Source organism: Ailuropoda melanoleuca, chromosome 12 (genome assembly GCF_002007445.2).
Source record: "Ailuropoda melanoleuca isolate Jingjing chromosome 12, ASM200744v2, whole genome shotgun sequence".
NCBI classification, from domain to species: Eukaryota; Metazoa; Chordata; class Mammalia; order Carnivora; family Ursidae; genus Ailuropoda; species Ailuropoda melanoleuca.
This window is the reverse complement of record NC_048229.1, coordinates 34,606,280-34,616,784: the sequence shown is the minus strand read 5'-3', so window position 1 is coordinate 34,616,784 and position 10,505 is coordinate 34,606,280. Positions and strand designations below refer to the sequence as shown.

General features: G+C 43.1%; 1 pseudogene; it reads left to right on the top strand.

Annotated features, from left to right (window-relative positions):
* Positions 1-2,583: 2,583 nt before the first annotated feature.
* Positions 2,584-10,281, top strand: LOC100474310 (annotated as a pseudogene).
* Positions 10,282-10,505: the final 224 nt, after the last annotated feature.

The following is a 10,505-nucleotide window of genomic DNA, read 5'->3' as shown; positions in this document are numbered from 1 at the left end:
CCAGCTCAACTCAGGGGACCGGCTGAAAAAGGGGTCCCCTACTCCTTCGCCATCTTAACCTCCCCCCCTAAAGTAATCTTTATACCCAGTGTGGGGCTCGAACTCACAACCCTGATATCAAGAGTCACATGCTTCACCAGCTGAGCCAGATAGGCGCCCCTGTAACATTTCGTTATTATGTGCAGACACGATGGTGCCAGCTACAAATACTATCTCAGTGCTCAGGGGTTATATGAGGGGGTCTGGTTCCTGTTTCGTGATGTGCAGGAGTACTCTGTTCTTTCTGCAAAGGAGGGCAAGGTCCATGGATACACAAAGGGAGGTCGGTAAAATCCTTTGTGTGACCTAAAAAAAAAAAACTTTTTTACCAAAAAAAAGTGCTAGGCTATGGGCGCCTGGGTGGTGCAGTCGTTAAGCGTCTGCCTTCAGCTCAGGGCGTGACCCCGGCGTTGTGGGATTGAGCCCCACATCAGGCTCCTCTGCTAGGAGCCTGCTTCTTCCTCTCCCACTCCCCCCTCGCTGGCTGTCTCTCTCTCTGTTGAATAAATAAATAAAATCTTTGAAAAAAAAAAGTGCTAGGCTAATCAGAAAGCCAAGGTGTCTTCAAACAGACTTGCTGGCCTCTGCAGCCTGGGAAAGTTTTGGTCCTTCTTTCCTCAAGGCCAGTGGTCTGTCTGCTACGGATCGAGGGACTTAGATTAGCAAGTAAGGAGTGTGTTAACTTTTAGCCAGTTAACCCTTAAGACCAGCTGGAGTGCTGTTACAACTCCCCTAGAAAACTTCCCTGGCCAGGGACTCTACTTTAAACACTAAAGAAGGAGCAGAACTTGGTGGGGGAGATTTCTTCCATAATCTGCCATTCTGGGTTTTATGGAGAAAGAGGGAAGGAGTGAGCATCTGGGGAGAGCTGGTAATCCTATATCTGCTGTCATCATTATCTCAATTCAGCAAGGCTTTTAATCTTTCTGGATAACCCCATCCAATGTCATGCCACCTGGGATATGGTTGTCTAGTGCTATGGCTATGGACCAATAAATATACCCTAACTACAGTGTAAGGGAGCAGCGAGTGCAGAACATCAAAGCTCTCCAAAATTATTTTCTTTCCTCTGCATCCATCAACAAACGTTTCTTAAAGTTGTACACATAATATTCTCTTAGGATATTTAAAGCCTATCTGTAACTACTGTAATATTCCTTTACCATTATAAAATTGTTAGTTTTTTCCCTTTTGACAATATTTACCAATGTTAGACTTGTTTATATATCTTTTATATTTTTGTCAATTGTAGTTATTTTAATTTCTATTTCATTAATTTATTATATTATCTTCAATGATATCCTCCTTCTACTATCTTCAGTAAAATTTAGCAAACTGCATAGGTTAATTTTAAAATGTTTTTTTCAGTTTAAAATTATTCCATAAAATCTGTTAAACCAGGCAGGCTGATGATGTTATTCAAATCCTCTAGATTTTATCTATTTTTGTCAACCGAGTGGCATTCTCAGATAGAAATCTGTTAAACTCCATCTTGTGTCCTTATATTTCCTAAAGCTTTTTAGGTATAAAGAGACAACTGTTAATTCAAAGTCCTACAGGGTTGAGCCATTAACATGAATAGATAAAGCTGGATTCATGAAAGCTATTATGAAATAGAGGGTGCCCGCCTCAGTCAATGAAGTTGACATTATCTAGCTCCAGCAACCATTTAACATGGGAGAACACTGGCCAGGACCATAGCATTTTCTAGTTTTTATTTTTTTATTTATTTATTTTTTAAATTTATTTATTCGACAGAGATAGAGACAGCCAGCGAGAGAGGGAACACAAGCAGGGGGAGTGGGAGAGGAAGAAGCAGGCTCATAGCAGAGGAGCCTGATGTGGGGCTCGATCCCACAACGCCGGGATCACACCCTGAGCTGAAGGCAGACGCTTAACCACTGTGCCACCCAGGCACCCCAGCATTTTCTAGTTTTTAAAGAGAAACAAAAGCTCCAGATTGTTTAAAAGTTGGCATATAATCTAAAATATTTATTTATTTATTTATGATGAATCAGTAGAGAACAGTTTGATTATTATTTATTTATTTATTTCTATTTAAATTCAATAGCCAACGTATAGTACATCATTAGTTTTTGATGCAGTGTTTAATGATTCATTAGTTGCATATAACACCCAGTGCTTATCACATCACAAGCCCTCCTTAATGCCCATCACCCACTTACCCATTCCCCTACCCACTCCCTTTACAATATTTAAACTACAGAGTGGGAAAAGGAAGTTAAATATTTGGGTCATTTTTGTCACTGTGTAGCCTATGTTTAGAAAAATGTCATTCATAAATATGCATCCACATATCTTAAATAAAATGCTAGCAAATCATATATACTTGGAAGAGAACCAGTTTATGCTTTCAGAGTAATTTGAATCAATATTTGTATATCCAATAATATGAAGTAAGATTTTGCAAATATGAGTAAAGGTGAAATTTGTTAATATTGAATTTGCCACACTAAGGAAAGTAACACATATTCTTTCTCTCTAGATTATCCGGCTTTGAAGCTCCTTCTGGACATTGACATTATGGCTTCTTATGAGTTGTTAATGGGGATTCTCTTCTTCCAGACTGTAGTTGGGCTCCTAGATAATTTCTTACTGCTTTGTTTTTATATATTGACTTTGTTCACCAAATATACTCAGAGACCTACAGATCTAATTCTGAACCAATTGGCCTCAGCCAACCTTCTAGTCCTTATCTTTAGGGGAATCCCTCAGACACTGGCAGCTTTTTGTTTGGACTATTTCCTGGGAAAAGCTGTGTGCAAGAATTACCTTTTTTTTTTTTTTAAGATTTTATTTATTTATTCGACAGAGATAGAGACAGCCAGCGAGAGAGGGAACACAAGCAGGGGGAGTGGGAGAGGAAGAAGCAGGCTCATAGCAGAGGAGCCTGATGTGGGGCTCGATCCCACAACGCCGGGATCACGCCCTGAGCCGAAGGCAGACGCTTAACCGCTGTGCCACCCAGGCGCCCTGCAAGATTACCTTTTATACTCATAGGGTGGCCCGAGGGGTTTCTCTATGCACCACCTGCCTTTTGAGTGGCTTCCAGGCGATCACTATTAGTCCTAATAATTCCAGGGGGGGCAGAACTCAAACTGAAAGCTCCTAGATTTGTTCAGCCCTCCTGTTGCCTCTGTTGGATTCTTCATCTCCTGATAAATATTGCTGTGCCAGTGAAAATGACTCAACCGGGGAATACTATAAATATTACAAAAATCAATTTTGGACTGTGTACTACAGAAAGGTCTGATTCATCCATAAGCTCACTCTATGCATTCCTCTTTACCTTCCTTGATATTTTGTGTTTGGGACCAATGGCTTGGGCCGGTGGCTCCATAGTGCTCTTCCTGCAAAGACATAAGCAGAGAGTCCAATACCTTCACACCAGTCTCTCTCCCAGAGTTTCCCGAGAGACCACTCACACTGTCCTGCTTCTGGTGAGCTCATTTGTTTCTTTTTATTTTTTTTATTTTTTTATTTTTTTATTTTATTATGTTAATCACCATACAGTACATCCCCAGATTCCGATGTAAAGTTTGATGCTTCATTTAGTTGCGTATAACACCCAGTGCACCATGCAATATGTGCCCTCCTTACTACCCATCACCAGTCTATCCCATTCCCCCACCCCCTCCCCTCTGAAGTCTTCAGTTTGTTTCTCATAGTCCATAGTCTCTCATGTTTCATTCCCCCTTCTGATTACCCCCCTTTTCTTTATCCCTTTCTTCCCCTACCGATCATCCTAGTTCTTATGTTCCATAGATGAGAGAAATCATATGATAATTGTCTTTCTCTGCTTGACTTATTTCACTTAGCATTATCTCCTCCAGTGCCGTCCATGTTGCAGCAAATGTTGAGAATTCGTTCTTTCTGATAGCTGAGTAATATTCCATTGTATATATGGACCACAGCTTCTTAATCCAGTCATCTGTTGAAGGGCATCTCGGCTCCTTCCATGATTTGGCTATTGTGGACAATGCAGCTATGAACATTGGGGTGCATATGGCCCTTCTCTTTACTACGTCTGTATCTTTGGGGTAAACACCCAGTAGTGCAATGGCTGGGTCATAGGGTAGTTCAATTTTTAACTTTTTAAGGGACCTCCACACTGTTTTCCAGAGTGGCTGTACCAACTTGCATTCCCACCAACAATGTAGGAGGGATCCCCTTTCTCCACATCCTCTCCAACAATTGTTGTTTCTTGCCTTGTCTATCTTTGCCATTCTAACTGGCGTAAGGTGGTATCTCAGTGTGGTTTTGATTTGAATTTCCCTGATGGCTAATGATTTTGAACATTTTTTCATGTGTCTGTTAGCCATTTGTATGTCTTCATTGGAAAAGTGTCTGTTCATATCTTCTGCCCATTTTATGATTTGTTTATTTGTTTCTCGTGTATTGAGTTTGAGAAGTTCTTTGTAGATCTTGGATACCAGTCCTTTATCTGTGGTGTCCTTTGCAAATATATTCTCCCATTCCGTGGGCTGTCTCTTAGTTTTTTTGACTGTTTCCTTGGCTGTGCAGAAGCTCTTTATCCTGATAAAGTCCCATAAGTTCATTTTATCTTTTATTTCTCTTGCCTTTGGCGATGTGTCGTGAAAAAGGTTGCTCTGGCCGATGTCATAGAAGTTGTTGCCTATGTTCTCCTCTAGAATTTTGATGGATTCCTGTCTCACATTGAGGTCTTTCATCCATTTGGAGTTTATTTTTGTGTATGGTGTGAGAGAGTGGTCAAGTTTCATTCTTTTGCATGTAGCTGTCCAATTTTCCCAGCACCATTTATTGAAGAGACTGTCTTTTTTCCACCGGATGTTTTTTCCTGCTTTATCAAAGATTAGTTGCCCAAAGAGCCGAGGGTCCATTTCTGGGTTCTCTATTCTGTTCCATTGGTCGATGTGTCTGTTTTTGTGCCAGTACCATGCTGTCTTTGTGATCACAGCTTTGTAGTACAGCTCGAAATCCGGCATTGTGATGCCCCCAGCTTTGTTTTTCCTTTTCAACAGTTCCTTGGAGATTCGGGGCCTTTTCTGGTTCCATACAAATTTAAGGACTATTTGTTCCAGTTCTTTGAAAAATGTCCTCGGTATTTTGATCGGGATAGCATTGAAAGTGTAGATTGCTCTGGGTAGTATGGACATTTTAACTATGTTAATTCTTCCAATCCATGAGCATGGAATATTTTTCCATCTTTTTATGTCTTCCTCAATATCTTTCAAAAGTGATCTATAGTTTCTAGGATATAGGTCCTTTACGTCTCTGGTTAAGTTAATTCCAAGGTAACGTATGGTTTTTGGTGTTATTGTAAATGGGATGGATTCCCTAATTTCTCTTTCTTCAGTCTCGTTATTCGTGTATAGAAATGCAACTGATTTCTGGGCATTGATTTTGTATCCTGCCACCTTACTGAATTGTTCTATAACTTCTAATAGTTTGGGAGTGGATTCCTTTGGGTTTTCCATATAGAGTATCATGTCATCTGCAAAGAGAGACAGTTTGACTTCTTCTTTGCCGATTTGGATACCTTTGATCCCTTTTTGTCTTCTGATTGCTGTTGCAAGGACTTCTAGTACTATGTTGAATAATAGTGGCGAGAGTGGGCATCCTTGTCGTGTTCCTGATCTTAAGGGAAAGGCTTCCAGCTTTTCCCCATTGAGAATAATGCTTGCAGTAGGCTTTTCATAGATGGCTTTTATGAGATTGAGAAATGTACCCTCTATTCCTACACTCTGAAGGGTTTTAATCAGGAAAGGATGCTGTATTTTGTCAAATGCTTTTTCTGCATCAATTGAGAGGATCATATGGTTCTTGAGTCTTTTCTTGTTGATATGATGTATCACATTGATTGATTTGCGAGTGTTGAACCATGCTTGCATCCCAGGTATGAATCCCACTTGGTCATGATGGATAATCCTTTTAATGTACTGTTGGATTCTATTAGCAAGGATCTTGTTGAGGATTTTGGCATCCATATTCATTAGAGAAATCGGTCTGTAATTCTCCTTTTTGAGGGGGTCTTTGCCTGGTTTGGGGATCAAGGTAATATTAGCCTCATAGAATGAGTTTGGTAGCTTTCCTTCTGTTTCTATTTTTTGAAATAGCTTTAGGAGAATAGGTATTATTTCTTCTTTGAATGTTTGGTAGAATTCCCCAGGAAAACCGTCTGGGCCTGGAGTTTTATTATTTGGAAGGTTGTTTATCACTGACTCAATTTCTTCATAGTTAATTGGCCTATTTAAGAAATCTATTTCTTCCTGTTTCAGTCTTGGTAGTTTATAGGTTTCCAGGAAGGCCTCCATCTCTTCCAGATTGTTTAGTTTTTTGGCATATAGCTGTTGATAAAAGTTTCTAATAATCCTTGCAATTTCAATGGTGCTGGTCGTGACCTCTCCCTTTTCAGTCATAATTTTAATAATCTCAGTCCTTTCTCTTTGTTTTTGGACAAGTTTTGCCAGTGGTCTATCAATTTTATGGATTCTCTCAAAGAACCAGCTTCTAGTCCTGTTGATCTGCTCTACTGTGCTTCTGGTTTCTAATTCATTGATTTCTGCTCTAATCTTGGTCAACTCCTTCCTTGTCAGTGGGTTAGGCCTGTCCCTCTGTTGCTGTTCCAGTTTCTTGAGGTGAGAATATAGAAACTGCATTTTAGATTTTTCTATTCTTTTGAGTGAGGCTTGGATGGCTATGTATTTCCCCCTTAGGACTGCCTTTGCAGTATCCCATAGGTTTTGGACCGTTGTGTATTCATTCTCGTTGGTCTCCATAAATTGTTTAATTTGTTTTTTGATTTCCTGGTTTATCGAGTCATTCTTGAGCAGGATGGTTCTTAGCCTCCAAGTGTTTGAGTTTCTTCCAGGTTTTTCCTTGTGGTTGAGTTCCAATTTCAGAGCGTTGTGGTCTGAGAATATGCAGGGGATAATTTCAATCTTTTGGTATTGGCTGAGACCTGTTTTGTGTCCCAGAGCATGATCTATTCTTGAGAATGTTCCATGGGCATTTGAATAGAATGAGTATTCTTTGGTTCTGGGGTGTAGTGTTCTATATATATCTATGAGGTCCAACTCGTCGAGTATGGCATTCAAAGCCTTTGATTCTTTGCTTAGTTTTTGCCAGGGTGTTCTGTCTATTTCTGATAGTGGGGTGTTGAGGTCCCCTACTATTACTGTGTTCTTATCTATATGTCTCTTTATTTTGGTTAAGAGTTGGCTTGTGTATCTTGCTGCTCCCCTGTTGGGGGCATATATATTAATAATTGTCATATCCACTTGTTGAATACTTCCTTTAAGAATAATATAGTGCCCTTCTGTATCTCTCTCTATGGCCTCTAGTTTAAAATCCAGTCTATCTGATATGAGAATTGCTACTCCAGCTTTCTTTTGAGGTCCATTTGCGTGGAAGATGGTACTCCATCCCCTTACTCTAAGTCTGAATGCATCTTTGGGTTCAAAATGAGTCTCTTGTAGACAGCAAATGGATGGGTCATGTCTTTTTATCCAATCTGCAACCCTGTGGCGTTTTATGGGAGAGTTTAAGCCATTTAGATTGATAGAGATTATTGACAGATATGATTTTAATGATGCCATTTCTCTTTAAAGTCTTTGTATCGGTTGTGACTTGCTGCTCTGTATCACTCTTGGGGCCTTTTTACCTTTATAGAGCCCCCCTTAATATCTCCTGTAGGGCTGGTTTCGTGGTTACGAAATTGGTTAATGATTGGCGATTTTGGAACGTCTTTATTTCTCCATCAATTCTGAATGACAGCTTTGCTGGATAAAGGATCCTTGGCTGCATGTTTTTCTCTGAAAGAGCTTTAAAAATGCCCCCCCAAGCCTTTCTCTCATTCCAGGTCTCTGTAGACAGGTCTGACGTAATCCTGATACCTTTGCCTTGGTACGTGAGAAATTTCTTTGCCCTGGCCGCTTTCAATACTGTATCCTTGGATCTAATATTTGCGAATTGCACTATGACATGCCGTGGCGTAGGTTTGTCCTGGTTGAGCTTGGATGGGGTCCTCTCTGCCTCTTGGACACGAATGCTTGTTTCCCTTGCTAGATTAGGGAAGTTTTCAGCTACAATTTGTTCAAATATCTCTTCTAGACCTCTGTTTTTCTCCACCCCTTCAGGGATGCCGATGATTCTGACATTGGATCGTTTCATAGAGTCAGTAATCTCCCGTAATCTACATTCGTGGGCGTGGATTTTTTTAAGACCAGCTTCTATTTTCGTTTTTTCTTCTACTAACCCATCCTCCAATTCGCTAACGCGTTCCTCTGCCTCGGTGACCCTGGCCGTCAGAGCCTCTAGTTTTGACTGCATTTGGCTCATAGAATTTTTAATTTCTGTCAGATTCGCTCTCATTTCTGCCCTTAGGGATTCTATATTCTCAGCAACGCTTTCTCTGATGCTTTTTTCAAGTTTACTCATCATCTTGACCATTGTTGCTCTGAATTCCATTTCTGATAATTGGGATACATCCATATGTATTAATTCTGTGGCCGAGGCCAATTCTGTGGCAGAGGCCACAGACTCATTATCTTTTCTTTGCTGGGGGGGACTTCTCCTTCTCGTCATTCTGATGAAGAGAGATTGCAGGGTTGTCCAGAGCCCAAGTGTTGACTGGGACCCAGGCCGTGCGCCCTTGTTTTATAGAGATCTTAGGGATGTGGGCTTCTTCCTTAAAGAGTTTATTTATTTATTTGAGAGAGAGAGAGACAGTCAGCAAGAAAGGGAACCCAAGCAGAGGAGTGGGAGAGGAAGAAGCAGGTTCCCGGTGGAGAAGCCCGATGAAGGACTCCTTACGGAGCGTTGTGATCACACCCTAATCCGAAGACAGGTGCTTGGTGACTGCGCCACTCAGGCGCTCCGGGTTGTGGGCTTCTTGATTTTTCAGCCTGCCTTCTGGGGGAGGGGCCTGCCTGCAGGTACTCAGAAAACCCTGTTTGGGTAGAGTCTCTGTGTCCCTTGCGAGGGGGGATGGGGATGGGCACCCTGTGAGCCGGTATTTCCGGGCTTTTGTTCTCTGGCGGCTTTCCCTGGCGGTTTGCTATGCCTCTTCTGAGAGAGCAGCAGCGGCTGAAATTCAGCCTCTGTCTCAGAACAGAGGGATCGCGGATCGTTCTCCACTGATGTTCTGGCCACTTTAACTCTGTTTCTGTTGGTGCTGCTCAACCCTGCAGCATCCCGGGCTGTGCGCCCCACACCCGGCGTCCCAGCCCTCACTTCCAGGGCCGGCACGTCTCTGTCCTTTGTGTTTCCAACCCCGCCCGCCGCCAGCCGCCCCGCGCGGGCTCCCGGAGCTCCCCGTCTCAGTCTGGTGTCTCACGGGTGCTGACCGCGAGTCCGCCTGCTCCCCCGTGCAGGTGGCCCTCCAGCCGCCAGCCGCCCCGCGGACGCTCCCGGAGCTCCCGGTCTCAGCCTCGATCCAGTGAGCACACCGGAGCTCCGGAGCTCCGTGAGATGCTTGGTGGTGCACGCTCCCGGCTCACGGACTCAGTCTGCTGTTTCCAGAGTGCGGGTCTGCGGTCCGCCCGCTCCCCGGTGCAGGTGGCCCGCCAGCCACCCTGCGCGCGTGCTCCTGGAGCTCGCGTTCTAAGTCTGCTGTCTCGCGGGTGCCGTCTGCAAGTCCGCCTGCTCCCCCGTGCAGGTGGCCCGCCAACCGCCAGCCGTCCCGCGTGCGCTCCCGGAGCTCCCTTCTCAGTCTGCTGTCTCAAGCGTGCGGGTCCGCTCCCCCGTGTAGGTGGCTACCGCTTCCCGGTGCCCTGNAGGTGGCTACCGCTTCCCGGCGCCCTGACACGGCGGCTCCCTCCCCCTTCTGTTTAGCTTCCGATATCTGTGCGCGGTTTCACGGCTCCCCGCTTCGTACCTCGATACTCAGCGCTGGAGATGTTCATTTGTAGAGATCTGGATGTATCTTCCTGCGTCTCAGGCTGATTCCGTGGATGTTCCTACTGGTCTGGTACCTATCCAGCTCAACTCAGGGGACCGGCTGAAAAAGGGGTCCCCTACTCCTCCGCCATTTTAACCTCCTCCCTGTTTCTTTTTATTTTTTATCTCCATCTTATCACTCTATATGACTTGCTTTGTCACCCAAAGCCTGCGACTCTTGAACATCAGTGCATTCCTGGCTGCTTGTTTTCCAGCTTTCAGCCCCTGTCTCTTCATCAGCCATGCATTCAAATCTTAAGAATCTACTTTGTCAGTTGTAAAACAAAAATCTCCAAATAGTCTCTTTACAAACAGCTACCATTCAGTCAACAAATTTTTAAGTACAAAATATTCAACAACTGTGGGTCTAACTGTGGACTCATTTAAAATTTATCCTGGTTGTTTTTCAATGTGAGATTTCAGTCCTGTGATTTAATTTTTAAATGCACTAATTTTCTCATTGAATATTGCCTTCCAATGCAACAAAATACGTTTTCTCCTTTGCAAAAACTGCATGATCCAAG